Genomic DNA, 16,396 nt, shown 5'->3' with positions numbered 1-16,396 from the left:
ATCTCACTATTGCTAGCCACTGTTGCAAAGAGCAAAGAAATGCTGCCCTGAAACTGCAGTTAAATTTAAAACACATTTTAAATTTAAAATAAAACCTAGTTAGATTACTTTTTTGGTACAATGATAGTCTTGGTTTTCATCCAGCACTTATCTTGTGAACTTTCTGCTGCAACATTCCTTCACTGCCAAATCTGTTTTACTTTCTTCTACAAAGAAAAATGCAAGAATGTGGTGATGTTTTGATCACTTGTACAACAGACAGAAGAGGAAGTTTAGGGACAGCATGGCTGAACATTTGTATAACTTGTCCTTTAGGAAATGAAAAAAGTCTTTGAATGTAATTGTGCTAACCAACAAACGTTAAACAAGTGCTTAGGTCTAATACAATTTGTTCTTACTAAGTTTTGCATAGAGAAAGATGAAAAGGTAATTGGCCAACTGATTCACATTTCTAAATTAATAGATCAGTGGTAATATATTTGTCTCTAATATGTTTAGTGTACTTCTGTCACCCTCCAAAGTTTGTAACATAAAATTAAAAGCCCATACTGGCTGAAGTTATACAACACAATAACTCATTACAGAATAGCCTGCTGTGCTCTTAAAATTTGGTTTTGATAATGTAGAATTAATTTTCAATACCAACTTTTATGTTGCTTTTTAACGCAATTCTCGGTTAGGAACTGTTGTTACAGAACATAGCTGAGAATGTTATCTCTGCTGTCCAAGCAAACAAACTGGCACATTTATATAAAATCTCTTCTTCTCATCACCTTTCACGACTAGATTCAGAGTAATTTAAAAAATAGGTTCTTTTAATCTAAAAGGAATGGTGTAGAATGAGATAGAGATAGTAAGATAGAGTGTAAGTGAAAAAAGGAATTAAAACTGAAAGAGAACAAGAAATGCTGTACAGCAGGCAGCCTCAGGTAGAGATAAACAAATAATTGGTGAGTGGCTTTTTTTTCAACAAAATAGGAACTATGTAAAATAGGATATTTTAAAAATTTGAATGATATATTAATTTATGCTTTACAGATTTAAACAGCTTCAGCATTTTTTCACATTTTAAATTAAAACACCCTTTTGAAATGCATTATTGACTACTGACTAATTTTTTCTCTTTATTTGCTTCTCCTCTGTCAAAATATTGAAATGAACCTGAAAACACATTTCCATATTTCTGTCCCTGAATTGGCTACATGGCTACATAGTCTACAAAGTACTGGAATAGCTTCTCATGCCAAGATGTTTCAAAGGTCATTTGGTTGCATATACATTGCATCTCCCCCACTTTCCATAGCCTCACATTGCAGACATTAAATGGTCTGTTAGTACTACTGTTATTTTGATTTTATTTGCTTTCAGGGTGACAGGCTTCTCAGTGAGTGGAAATCTAAGAAAGATCTCTTCTGAGCTACAGACCCAATTTTGAATAATATGGATGAATTCTGGAAGAGGGAAAGAAAAATGGAAACATGTCAGGACATGGCTTGAAGCATTTGAGAAATTTCTGCCTTGTGTTACCAATGCATATTGTGTTTTAGAATCTTCTAAAGGCAACTGCCTACTCGGTGGGTGGTGGGACAGCAGAAAGCTCCTCTTAGCACAGAAAGCACAGAAGGAGAGGAGGGGAGAAGGAGAGGTGACTGCTCAGTGCTTCTCTCAGCTGGACAAGTGTGTGGAGGCACCTCTCTCTTCAAAACCAGGGTGTGGAGGCATCAGGTGTGACCCAGTACTTCTTCATGCACTGATTCACAAGAAGCCCCCAACCCTTTTAATGAGCTCATTGTGGCACACTGTCAATGTTGAAGCTGCTGTGCATATGTTGTCAGCATGCTTTGGTATTTGCAATTGAGTACAATCTTCTGTGACACTGAAAATTTGCCTGTCCATCCCAAAAGACGTCCACATGTTTTAGGAAGGACAAGTGTTCTTCAATAAACCTTTTAATCAATAACATATGCTCAAGAAACAAGAAAGCTTTTACTGATTTCGTAAATAGCAAGACAATGTCAACCCTGTGCCAGGCAAACTATTGCACAGCTCACTGAAGTCTGTGGTACGTGTGTAATGGAGAATGGTAGCTGTATGCCAGAGGGACCATTAGTGGTCTCCTTGTCACGGGCTTGGGACCAGTGAGACAACTGTCTCTTCCTTCAGCTCCCTGCAGGGTTGCCATGGACTCCCTGCACTTCAGCAGCAGCTCTGGAGGACAGCAGGAGCAAAGGGTACTGTGATCATGTTCTGCATCCCTCCTTCATGCCCATTTCCTCACATCATCTCTCTAGAGTTCATCTCCTCACTGCTTTTTAAACACCCCCCAGTTCTTTTCGTTTTCATCCTGTAACATGTGTCTTGTATTCCAGTCTTTTAGTCATGTTTGCCATCTCCTGGGAATGACTCATGAGATCAACACAGATTTCTCTGCAGGCCATGCTCAGGCAGGGGTTACCAGAACAGAGAAACCACACAGCTACATGGCATAAAAATGTTAGCCAACTGCCAGCAGCACTGCCAGATTAAATGGGCTTTTTCCCACAATCTCTTTTTCAGTTTTTGAATTTAATTTCTTTTTGCTCTTGCCATTGTGGGGAGTGCCTGAAAATGGAAAGGCATTTTTCCAGTTAAATCTCCTGGCAAATTTCTGGTACCATTGTTATGTGTCCTAACGTAACACTCCTTTGTCAGATGAGTTCTACTGGAGATGTTTTGATGATTATGAATAGATGATATTATCCTTACTTTTTTTGTACAGTCCCAATGCAGTCCACTGGTTTTGTCACAATACAGGGAGCATTTCAGGAGTGGCTGTTTTGCCACCAATCTTGATATATTTTAGCATTCTGTGATTGCTGGGAAGAAGCCAGTGGGAAGGCATGTCTCCATGGCAAGACCCCTCAAGGCTGTTAGGATAGAGTTTGATCCTCCATCAGGCCTTCCACAAGCTCTTTGGCATATGTTAATAACTTTCAGAGAAAAGCGGGACATTCAGCCCAGGCTGTGACAGAACAATGTATGTACATCAGCAGGACATTTTTACATATTTTACTTTCAACTTCTAACAAAGGAGCAAAATTATTTCCAATTATTTTGAGAGAAAAAAAAGTGTTAAATTGGAAAAAATCCCCAATATCAGTAAAAGTCTTTTTCCCCCATTTCAAAAAAATCCTCAGTTATGAATGTGTTCTTTTGTAGTTGCCTCTAATATTTCAGTAGCATGACTTTTGTGTTCAAATGATCATATTATAACATAGATGAAGAAAATTAAATTGCCTAAGTAAAATAAAAAAAAAACCATAATGAAAAAGGTCATAATAGACCCAGCTTTTTTTATTATTCCAGAAGATATTACAAGCACTAATGATAATCATGCCTCTGCCTAATATTACTGGCACTTACTTGTAGAAACACATATTTACAATTTCATATATGCTGAATTGCCTAGGTATTTGTAAAAATACATGCTGCTTTGATATGTAATACATGAATTCAGAATGTTTCCTAAGAGGGCCCAAAATTTATTTTGAATTGTTTCTAGATATGCAGTAATTTAAATGCTCATTCTAGTTTTAGAAGTTTAATTTAAGCCCATTTGAAATCATATTCCACTTGCTATCACAATTAGACATTTTTAGAAATTCTATAAAGTTGAAAGTAGACATTTGCTAAGTTTTAAAAGTGTATGAGTTCTGTATGCTTGCCAATATGTAGAACTCTTAAGTTATGGGATTTGGCATATGGTTTAATGCAGGCAAAGTTGTTTCTCTCCTGCCATGGATGCCAAGTCAAAATGTTCTCAGTTTGTTCTTTTTCTTTATGTAGGTCAGCTCTTAGTTAGAGTTGTCCTCTAATTCTGCCAAAATCATGTTGATCTTACTCTAATTCTCTTAATAAAAGCCATAAATTTTAATTTTAGCTCCAGATAATAATTAAAATACTTCTAACTTGAACAAATTTACATGAGTCCTCAAGAGACTGGCAAATGCCACATTTCTGAAACAGAGCCTAGATTCCAGTACTCTCAACAACCACGGAGGAGGCAAATCCTAGAGAAAATGTCAGAATATCCTCACAAGAGGTTATTCCCCATATCTTCCCCCAGCCCATGCCAAGTGTCAGCATGCTGTTGAGCTCTGTTGGCTTTGGACCAGTCCTGTAAGCACCCTGTGAGAGGAGAGTGCAGCTGATAGCGAGATGATCGAAGAAAGGCTCATCTTCTGCCACTGGGACCCAGGAGGAGACTTGGCAGGAAGGGCCTCTCTGCTCTGCTCAAGTGTTCAAGCTGAGCCAAGCCTCTGGAGAGGGCTGCTGGCAGCCCTGCTCTACATGGAAGGACATCTGCTTACAGGGGACAGCATGACTTTAGAGCTACTACTCCAGAGATGCAGTTTTTGGTTCACATTCCTTTCCACTCACTCCACCTTTGCTCCAGCTGCTCAGACGTTCCCAAATGGACAGCGGGATGGATGGTGTCACTGGACACCCTCAAGAGACACAAAAGGAGCGCAATAAACAAAATAGCAATCTCACCCAGTCAGTGTAAGCTTGATTCATCTCTTAGCACAGCCAATCCCTTAGGAAGGCAGGCTCGGCAGCTCCAGAAAGGAAGCAATCAACAGCTTGAAGTACTGAACGTGGAGGTTTTAACTTCCTGTAGGATGGTCAGAGCAGCCTGGCAAAACAGAAATAAAGATTATTATGGCCTCTCCCTAATCACTGGTGGATACCAGGCTTGCAAGTACCCAAAAAAGGAAACAGAAGAACAAACAAAGATGCTTGTAACTCAAGCAGGAAGAACGACAAACTATCCCTAAAAGAATACTGCCATGAGTTACATAAAAGAAGCATGTTTCAACAGCAAAGTCCCAAAGGCAGCATGGCCCGTGGTATTTAAGGTCATGCAGGAGTGTGGCAGCCTCCCAGGCTGTGCAGCCAGCTGTGCTCCATCAGGGGACAGCTCGCCTGGTCCCCAGCGCGCGCGGGCTCTGCGCGAGGCGCGGCTGCCAGCGAAGCTCTCCAGGGCTGGTGAGGCACGCTCCCCTCCCTCACTTGGGCTCCTTGGGGCTATTTTAAGCTTGCAGCTCGCAGTGCTGAGGGCTGAGGGAAGTGACAGTCCCCAGCACAGCAGCCTGCTCGCCAGCCGGGGAATCGTGACTGCATGCAGGGTTATAATTGCTGCTTGGCTAAACAGGCACACAGGGAGTGGCTGACTGATCAGCTCGCTCAAAACTACCTGGGGAGCTTCTGGCAGGTCTCAGAAGTGAACATAGATCTCCTGAGCACTGGGTAAAATATTGAAACATTCTCTCTCCTGCTAAACTTCTGTTCTCTCCTCAGGCATATACTTTAGAGCAGCAAAATCTGAAGAAACAATTTGAGAAAATTCACATCCCCAAGATCTACACTCCTCTTGCATGATGCTGACGAAATCTGACACAAAATGGTAGCCAATTAATATTCTCTTGAAATCTAAGAAAAGGTTACATTCAACTTTTCTGAAGTCAAGAGGAGTCTTCTCAAGTAATCTTAATGCATTTATGATGAATTTAGAGGGTGGGGAGGAGGCATGTAGCAAACAGAAAATAAGTGCATGTTAATCAGATGCTATGCTGGTTAAACTATGAAAACCACAGATGTGTACATAAAAAAACCCACAAGCCAGAGCATTTTGTATTAGCTTACAGTTTAGAGAACAGTCCTTTTTGCTGCTCCTTGTCACCTGATAACTGCACTGAGCACATCATACTTGAGGTACTTCAAACATTCTGCTTGAATCCACAAACATATTTAATCACATGTTCAGTACACATGCTCTGCCCCACATCACACACCTGTCGTTCCTTACATTTTCCCCTTGCAGATCTAGCAGCCACCAGTCTGCTCAATTCATGATCAACCCTCCTTGTGTCTGTTCTCCAATTCCTGCTGGCGTTTCAGGTGCTGGATTTCAGATCTTTAGCTGTAATGACAAACACAAATTCTGTGTGCCTTTCATTATCCAGATGGCATTTCCCTGATTCTTACTGTAACTACCAGACACAACTCATTCTCATTCTGCACAATACTTTCATAAGGGTCCATCCACTGCTTATTATATTGTTAGAAGTGGAAGTTAGTAGGCATTGGCAAATAGTGATTATGCAACCAGGCTTTCAGCAGTTAAAACACAGCAACGTGGGGTTCACTGTGGTTCACTGTTACTAGTTTAGTGCCAGAGAATAACCAAGCCAAAAATTAAAACAAACTGTGAAGATAAAAAAATACACTAAGAACTAGTTGGAGATTCAATCAAGAATATGAACCTTTAGCAGACCAAGTCTAAGGAGACTGGTTTTCCAACTTCTACATTGTGCAATCTTTACTGTCACCATTTCCCTATTTAAGATAAACACATTGAATGACTTATAAGAAGGCATATAAACATAAGCAACAAATTGAACAATCCATGTCACTACCTAATCACATAAAATTTCTTCATTTATCTAATATCATATTAATTTTACTGTTGCTGCAAATCTAATCAAACCGTTCAATGCAGTGTGTGAAAAGCTGAGCTCTGAAGGCTGGGCTGGTGAGTCTGTGTGTTGGTAGCTGTGTTGGTGGCTTTGTGCTTCTATTTATTTTCTCTGGCTTCAGTTGGTGAAGCTCACCCAGGCTCCATATGACAGGTGGAGGTGGCTGGGTTACCATGTCACACTGCTGTGGAGAGCTCTTTATTTCTAGGCTCTTTGCTGACTTCTTGAAAGGCCAAATAAGTGAAGAGTATTTCTGGTATGAGCAGCGCACCTTCATGACCTCATGCTTATGACCTGAAGAGGAATGGATTTACTAGATCCAGTAATGATTTCCTCTTGCTTCTCATAGACTCGCACTTTTCAGGGCCAGAAAGAACCTAATTCATCTTCTCTAAGTGCCTAACAGAGGCCACTTCATTTTATCCAGCTGCTCATGTATTACGTTCAGTAATTATACTCACCTGAAGTGCACCCCCTGGAATGCAGTCTTACTTGGAAATCACATTAAGCAATAGAGAATCAGCTACTTCTCTTTGAAAGTTTATTCTATGATAGTCATTTCCAGCTTTAAAAATCATGATTTTTCATTGGCATTGTCTGTTTTTTAATTCCAGATATTGATTTTTGTTACATTTTTCTGATAAGCTAGAGAGTTAGTCGGCATCAAGTATTTTACCCCATGAAGGTATTTTCCCATGTATAAAGTCACCTCTCAATTTTTATAAGCAAGTAATCTTAATTATTGATTAATTGGGGTTTTTTTTCAGTCCTAGATTATTTTATAGCTCATTTCAGAACTCTTGGAAACATTCTTTATAATATTAATGGCAAATTTGGAAACAGCATTACTCTTGTAAGTGGCACTGTAACTTGTATGAATTCAGAAGAACCTGAAGTAACAGGGGAGAGTGGAGACAATAGAGAAGGGGAAAACACAATTCTGCCCTGTTTCATGTGAGGTCAGGAAATGAAGGTCCTCCTCTTACAAGGCACCCCATTAAGTCCCACCTAAGTATATTTATTTGAGACAGTTGTGTGTATGTGCTTTAGAGACATAAATGAAGGACTGATCTCTTGTAGTTTGTGAAGACCAAACTCGCACAAGATGATGACTCAAAAATGAGCGAGGGGCTGTCCTGTCAGGAGGGAGGATATCCAGGTTCCAGGAGTCAGTTTAACAGATGCACCTCAGTGGCTCTGTGGATATTGAGACTGGAATGACAGACACCCATAATTACTCCTCTTGCTCAGATGTATGGTTCAAGGAAAAACTTCTCTTTCACTATTTGCACTCTGCTGATTGGCTTACAAAATTGCCCTTTGTACTGCCACTTTAAAAAAATAACAAAAAAAGTGTTGATTTGTGACTGCAGAATTTATTTTAGAAGCTGGCTTCAGACAGATGTAGTGGAACAAAATAAAATTAAAAATAAATATGTTCTGACAAACTTTGGCTTCATCTACACTGCTGACTTGGATGATGCCATGAATGGCACTGGAGGGCAACTGTTAAATTGCTAGAATGATCCTTGGCACAGTTTTGGCCTAAACCAAATAACCTTCTGTCGGGATTATAATGCATGCTTTGGCAGCTACTGTTGGCAAGGAGCTGTTCCCTGTAAACATCTTACATGCAAAATGTGTCTAGGAGTGTACAGACTGCCTGGAGTATCCTCACTGAAAATACAGCCTGTTCTGTTCCTCCTGTTCCTCTCACCAGGACCGGTCACAGCCCAAGGTACGCTTGCAATTCACGTGCCAGTTATTCTCAGCTGTGTCACCAATGCTTGTTTTGGTCCTGGCTCGGATGGGGCTTATGCACTTGCCCAAACTAAAGTTATACCCATGATACAGCATCATCATTTAAATATTATTGCTACTTTTAGATCTGTTGAGTTTTGTCATAAAGCCCTAAATATGAGGATCAAGAGTTTACATGAAGACAATAAATCCATTCAGTTCTTGTAATTCTGGAGGAGTAAACAACTGGAAATGAAAAACAGAGTGGCACAAAGGACTAGCAATCTTAAATATAAATGTGATTATTATATGTGATGATAACCACAAAATCTGTGATAAAATCAAAATGCACTAAAAGCACAAACAAATACATCCAGTTCCTGAAAGAAATGTGTTACTAGCATTCAAATGGTTCACTTGGTAACTTCCCTACCCCAGTTTAAAAGGAGCTGCCACAGAATTTAACAGAATCACAGAACAGCTGAGGTTGGAAGGAACTCGTGGAGGTAACCTGGTTCAACATGCGTGTTCAAGCAGGGTCACTCAGGGCAGGCTGCCCAGGATCATGTCCAGACATCTTTTGGATATCTATCTTCAAGGACAGATCTCTCCACAACCTTTCTGGACAGCCTGTGTCAGTGCTCAGTCACCGTAACTGTGAAAAAGTCCTTATTGGCATTCTGAGGGAGCCTCCTGTGTTTCAGTGTGTACCCATTGCCTCTGTTTCTGTCACTGGGCACCACTGGAATGTTCCTGGCTCCATTCTCTTTACACTCTCCCTTCACGTATTTGTGTGCACTGATGAGATGTGCCCTGAGCCTTCTCTTCTCGGGGCTGAGCAGTGCCAGCCTCTCAGCTCACACGGGACAGGCTGTGAGCCAGATTGGCCCTTGCTGGGCTCTCTCTGGGAGCGCCATCTCCCTGTCCCAGCTGGAGGGCACAGCCTGCGACCCAGTGCTGCTGGCAGTGCTCCTCCCAAAGCAGCAGCTGGCACTTGAAGGTGCCATAGAACACACACAGGTGGTCATACAGAAATAGTCATGACAATGAGTCCCACTGAATTATCCCAAACATATCTTTTCTTTCTTTCTTTCTTTCTTTCTTTCTTTTTCTTTCTTTCTTTCTTTCTTTCTTTCTTTCTTTCTTTCTTTCTTTCTTTCTTTCTTTCTTTCTTTCTTTCTTTCTTTCTTTCTTTCTTTCTTTCTTTCTTTCTTTCTTTCTTTCTTTCTTTCTTTCTTTCTTTCTTTCTTTCTTTCTTTCTTTCTTTCTTTCTTTCTTTCTTTCTTTCTTTCTTTCTTTCTTTCTTTCTTTCTTTCTTTCTTTCTTTCTTTCTTTCTTTCTTTCTTTCTTTCTTTCTTTCTTTCTTTCTTTCTTTCTTTCTTTCTTTCTTTCTTTCTTTCTTTCTTTCTTTCTTTCTTTCTTTCTTTCTTTCTTTCTTTCTTTCTTTCTTTCTTTCTTTCTTTCTTTCTTTCTTTCTTTCTTTCTTTCTTTCTTTCTTTCTTTCTTTCTTTCTTTCTTTCTTTCTCTTTCGCTACCCTGGTTTGCTGCAGGATACCTACAGTTTTCTAGCTGCTGGGGATTGCTGCAGGTCAGGCTTCACCTGTGGGACCTCCCTTTAGGAGATGATTTGGGTACTGGAGTGCTCAGAGGAGCCCAAGTGAGGAGCCTGGTGCCTCAGGGCAGAGCAAAAGGCAGAACAAAGCAGCACAGCCAGCCAGGAAGGTGCGTGCTTCTTGTTGAGAAAACTTCCCACACCTCTCCGTTACAGAAAACAATTGCTAGAAGTTTAGCAAACCACAGACCTAAAGTATTCAACAAATTTCCTGTTTCTGAACTTGCTAACCACCACAAGAGCCCAGAAGCAATAGGATATCTGATTTACATGGCTGGAAACAGATCCTACATAGGCAAATGAGGTATAAAAATGTGTCTGCAGAACCTGGATACTCAGAAGTTACTACCAAGTCAACTCTGTATAAGGACACCAGACCTAATCTGTCCATGTCCTGCCCTTTTCCTGGACTCTCCATTTCCAGGAGCAGCATCAGCTGGAAGCTGTTACTTGGCTCCAGGCAGGTCTCTGATTTTAACTGGAGAGAGCTGAGGTTCTCCAGGGAAGGCTTCTGGCCTGAATCCAGCACAGCCAGAGCTTCCCCAGGGTGCATGCACTGCTGGCTCAGAGCACAGTGCCACCAGCCAGGCTGGGCAGGAGCAGCAGTGGTGCAGGGGCAAACCCTGCTGCTGGGGTTCAGGCAGGGAAACATGGCAGCAGAGGGGCTGCTCTACCTCATTTATTACTTCCATACATGGCAGGTAAGGGAAAAAATACCAAAAATCATTGTGGATGCCTGGCACTTCCCATAGTGAGGCTGTCTTGTGTTGTTTTTAAATTTTCCAGCTCTAGCCATACAGTCTGCCATTTTCCAAGCTTGGTGCCTGCTCAAAGTTTTTGAAAAAGGTCAGCCAACAATTCAACTGTTTCTGAAAAGAAAATAACTAACTGAGCTAAAAAAAATAGTGGCATTTTCTTTGAGCTGCTCTAGCACCCCCAAGCTTTGGAGCATTCACATGAAATCTGTCAGGAGGTGGTCTCCCCATCTGGGACATGCCAAGAAAGAAGTCTTTGAAAATGTGTGGTTTACAATGATCAGGAGAAACATATTACAGCTTATAACTAATTTCCCCAGAGAAACTGTTTGCAAGGACAATGTCCCAGCTTCTGGCGAGCACAGAAACTGCAGTTCTGAGCTGTGTGGGCTCAGTGCTTTACACCAGACACCAGATGAGCAAAATTCTCTTGTGCTCCTCAAGCTCCCCCTGCTTTTCATTCTGTGATTCTCTGGCTCAGCTTCAGTGAGCTCAGACAGCCAACCTCAGTGTGTTTCCTCATCTTGTAATATTGAGTGGGTAGGATGTTTTAGTGCTAACAAACTGGAATAGGTGGGGCAGTGTGGGTGTGGAGGCACTGTCCTTCTCTGCTGAAAGAACTGTGCAGAGATCAGAATGCAAAAACCATAAATCATAACAAGAGTGTCACCAGATAAAAGAAGATTAATTAAAGGAGAGAACTGGGTGTCAGATTCTGATCTCATGGCTTTTCTATATAGATACTGTTCAAGAAAATCTGAAGTAAAAGGAAAGCCTTTAAAAGCTTTAAAATATTAAGCCTCCACCTATCCTTTGTGGGCTTTTGTTTGTCATAGGTTTTCTGTTTTTATATTCATTCCAGTAATGATGTGAACACACTATTAAAAATAACTTGCTGTGAAACCCTGTGTGCACTAAGTTAAAGTTAATTCTGTAAAAGATTTATTCCTCCTTCTTCACACACACTGAACTAATCTGCCCTGTCTTCCTCAAAACCTATTCTCCCACTTTCATCAGTGTTAGGAGTACAAGTAATAGTTGCCTATTAAATTCCACAAATGAAGTTAATGCCCACTTCCCCTGTTTTATTTGCTTCTTTACAGTCGCTTGCACAACTCAAAAGAGAGGCCTTTAAAAGAGAGTTATAATAACCACATGTTGTTTGGTTCCTGCTCTTCCTGTGCACAAACATCTTTGACTGAAGGAAAATGAAAATAATTTTCTCTTTTCATCTGCTGGATCTAGCAGGCAACACAAAGTGAAGTCATGCAGCTTCTAATGAGAGTGGATAAAAATTCCTAAGTAGTAAAAGACTACTTGTGACTGAGAGGGAAATGTCTATATTGGATTATTAACTCTGTGCTCTTGTGGAATTAAAAATTTTATGAGAATAACACAATAGCAAATGGACCAAGAGGAAATGGACAGTTTCTTAGTCAGCACAGGATATACATGATAGAAACCAAACAGTGGTATATATGATGGAAACAGGGATATATATGATATATATGATGCAAACCAAACAGTGCATGGCAGTTGATGGTTCCCAGTGTTTCCTAAATTCAGTCTAGCTACGTTCCTGTCAGCACTGGAACGAGATTTGTTCAAAATTGCGCCAGTGCACAGGGAGGTCTGAGGAACTACCTTACATAACTGTTCTTCTTATTGAGCATTCTCATTCAAAACTTAATCCTGAGCCCTTCCTAAAGACGATACCTGTGCAAGTGCATTGTGCTTTAACCCCAGCCAGCAACCGAGTACCCGTGCAGCCGCTCACGCATGGAGTGACACCCCTGGTGGTTGGTACCCCCACACTCCAGCTCCACGTCCTTTTGGTAAAAGGGACAGACCACTCTACTTGCCCGTGCTTTGATCCTGGCTCACAGGAGCTCTCCCGGGAGAGTTTCCCGGGCCCCAGGAGGGCGCTCACACAGAACCAGCCTGCTCTCGCCCGGGGCTGCAGGGGCACAGACCATGGGGGCCAAAGAGGCGCGGGTGTGTCACAAGGTGGCAGGCTGGGCACGGCGAGTGCTGCGCCCCAGCCATTCTGGGATTCTACAGCATGCCACAAGGATTCCTGGCTGCCTCCTGAACTTAGGGAAAGAGACCCACAGTAGCACAAAATTACCTTGATTTTCATCTGTAATTTTCTTCTGAAAAACCTCTATAGACCTCCAGGTGTATAAATAACCCATAGATGACTCATTTGTATAAATATATACCTATGACGTATGTAATTTTGTACCTCCCATACATTTTGAACAATTCAATTCTTCAGAAGAGTTGGATTTTTCTTCTTAAATATAAAACAAGCCAAGAGTTCTGAAGTCCTATCAGATACGGAAACAGGATATTGCCTGTACACTCTCCTCCTCTCCCTTCAAATTCAGCAGGCCTAAAAACACTTTATTGTTGAAGTACGTTTTTAACAAATACTCCCACTGAATTACTCACTGTTGAGACAATAAAAGTGTTCAGAATATCTTTAATTTACTGGAGGGGGAAAAGTCTGAATTAAATGGTCTGTGTTTTGTAGCTTGATCATACTGACTTGAGATAATTTCAGGGCAGGATTTATTACTACCTTGTGTTCCTTTGGGCTGGGGTAAAATAAAAAAAAATATTTTAAACCAAGGTTTATTTTTTCCATGGAAGCATATCCAAATATGCTTCCATGGAAAAAATAAACCTTGGTTTAAAATAATTTTTTTGGTAATTCCATGCAAACCACTTTTTTTCAACACTGGACCTTGCCACTTTCTCCAAACCCCTGATGAATACAAAGATTTTGTAGCACTGCTTTTACCTTTCTCATCAAAATCCTTCACATGGTACTTAGGCAAGAAGGAGGAATTCTAAGGAGAAGATTTGTGCAGTGGTTGAATATGATGAATAATCATGGAGTGTTGGTTTCCAGCAATGAACATAAATTCCATGGTACTTCGAGAAGTGTTTCTTCTGAACCTTCATTTACAGAGCAAGACTGGGATTCAGTTCTCCTGACACAGTTCTCTAGACATCGCAGTCCTCTAGCCAGTGGAGAGAAACAAGTTTTTCTACATTACGATTCATCAATCATACCTCTCAAGGAGGGCAACAGCCCTCATTCATTACCTCTTTGGATGAGATGAATCTCACCTTAGAGGTGCCTCCTTTTCTCCATGGACTGGAAATGGTTTCTATGTCAGTAGCTCACTGCTTCACCACCAGAAGCATCTCTGTTCATTTCCCCTGCAAACAAGTACAGCTAGACTCCTCCAGCTTGAATCCAGCCACCCAGGATGATGAGCAGGGGACTGCCTGAAGCTACCAGTGCTGTTTGAGAACACACCCCTCTCAAGTTCCTATGCTGTGCCTCTTTTAGGGTTTTACTTTGAATACAAAGCATTGTTTTGAAGTCATCCCCAACTAACTACTGAGCTTTGATTTGTTTTGTGAAAGTCTCAGTCCACCACTGGTTCTCTTTCAGAAGGCACTGTGGCAGAAAATGCACTCCATAAATGCCCCTAGTGTGCCTCTATTGCTAAAGTGTCCTCAATTCACAGGATCAGGCTAGAGGCAGTTCCAAATAATTCCCCTTGAAACTTGCATATTATGGTTGACAAATTCTCCTATTCAACTGTTTTGCTACACAACCATTTGTTTTGGATTCCACTTCTTGGTAATTAAGATACAGATGGAGATTTCTAAAATCTGTCCTACAAGCACCTTCCTCCACTGATGGTTCACAGCCAGGAACCCTTGCTTGGACAAAGGTACCACTGCTGCTGGCCTGTGACCATTTGTACTGCTTTATGGCAGCGTGGCTGGCACAGTTCTGGTCCTGCCCTCTTTCATACACAGCTGGGAGACAGCATGTACCAGAGACTGGGAGCAGCAGGCAGCTTGCAAGCACCCTGGCATCTTCTGTGGGGGAAGAGTGCTCTGGCATGTGGCTGACAGCCCTAACATGTCACACATCTTGGAGGCCAAAAAAACCTTGCCCTGTTTTACTCACTGCAACAAACATGACCTTAGCAACTACAGCACTCTACGAGGATAAGGGAGAAATTGTTTATGACTGAAAGAGTTCTGCTCCCCTAAGCAGCTGCCCCAAATAGGCAGCAAACACAACATGTGCCTCCCTGAACTACAGGACAGACTACAGCCAGTGGTTTGGTCTCCCTCTGTAAAAAGGGAATCCCCTTAAGCAGAATGCAATTGAATCCAGGCCTCCCACATCCTAAATCAGTGCACTCACCACTCAGACCTTGACTAAAAATCAATTACCACCTCTGCTCCAGAAGAGCAGTTTTGTGTGGCATCCAATCCTTTGCAGAGCTGCATCCAACTGCTTTCTCAGTGAAGCTGCAAAATGACATGGATGACGCTGTAATTTGTGACCTTGAGGTGATGTGCTCTAACAGCCAGAAAAATACCGAGTTTAATATTCTGCTAGCCCTCCTGCTGTAATTCAGCATCCTGTTAATGCTTATTAAATGGAGATCCCAGAGGAAAAAGGCAAAGAAAAGGACTATAGTTTTAGGCAAACTTGTCAAAACTACTTCATGTGGTTCAGACTGAAGGATTCCTGAGCACACCCCAAATCTAGCACCTATGTTAGGACCACCTTCATTAAAACTTGGGGCACTTAAAAAGTTTCAGCCTTCTTGGGTTATGCCAAACACGACCTGGACTCGTCAGACTCGTGGCTCTTGGACTGTGTTTTCCTAATTCTACGGCAAGCACCTACGTTTGCTCATTTTCCTCCGACCTTTGGCATCTCTCTGCTTTTTCTCTCCACCTGCGCTCAGCGGAGCGGCACTGCCTGGCACCAGGCGCTGCTCGGCCCTGGCAGCACTGATGGCCGGGGCGCGGTGACACGCCGGGGCACAGGAAGGGAACTCCGCCGCTCGCTCCCACCTCGCCGGCAGCGATTGCAGCGGTCGCCTCCTGCGGGAGTCACCCCCGCTCACCTCCGGGCCTCGCCCCCGCTCGGTGCCGGCCGTGCCGCCCCCGGCCCTGCCTCCCTCCCTCCCTCCCTCTCTCCCTTCGCCCGCCGCCCTCACTCCGGGCATGGAGCGGACCGGCGGCGGGAGGGGCGGGCACGGATCCCGGCAGTGCGGGGGACGGGAGGGAAGGGGCGGGAGACAGATGAAGGGACGGGGGACTGCTACCCTCCGGGAGGGACGGATGGCCGGGATGGAGGGGGACAGCTCCTCTCCGGGCGGGACAGGAGAGAGGGATGGAGGGGGACAGCTCCTCTCTAGATGGGACGGGAGGGAGGCAGGGGGACAGCTCCCTTTTGGACGGGACGGGAAGGAGGAAAGGATGGAGGGCAACAGCTCCGCTCTAGGTGGGGGGAGGAGGGATGGAGAGGGTCAGCTCTCCTCCGGGCAGGGGGCAGGAGAGAGGGATGGAGAGGGTCAGCTCTCCTCTAGGTGTGTGGGGGGAGGGATGGAGAGGGTCAGCTCTCCTCTAGGTGTGTGGGGGGAGGGATGGAGAGGGTCAGGTCTCCTCTAGGTGTGTGGGGGGAGGGATGGAGAGGGTCAGGTCTCCTCTAGGTGTGTGGGGGGAGGGATGGAGAGGGTCAGCTCCCCTCTAGGTGTGTGGGGGGAGGGATGGAGAGGGTCAGCTCTCCTCTAGGTGTGTGGGGGGAGGGATGGAGAGGGTCAGCTCCCCTCCTGGCGGGTCGGGGCGCCTCGCCCGCTCCGGCCCGGGGGGCTGCGCCCTGTGACGAGCCCGGGCGCTGGGAGGCAGCGCGGCGGGGCGGGGTGACGGCCGCGGCTCTA

This window comes from Molothrus ater, chromosome 3 (assembly GCF_012460135.2).
Source record: "Molothrus ater isolate BHLD 08-10-18 breed brown headed cowbird chromosome 3, BPBGC_Mater_1.1, whole genome shotgun sequence".
Lineage (NCBI taxonomy): Eukaryota > Metazoa > Chordata > Aves > Passeriformes > Icteridae > Molothrus > Molothrus ater.
The sequence above is the reverse complement of the archived record's forward strand: the minus strand, read 5'-3'. Positions refer to the sequence as shown.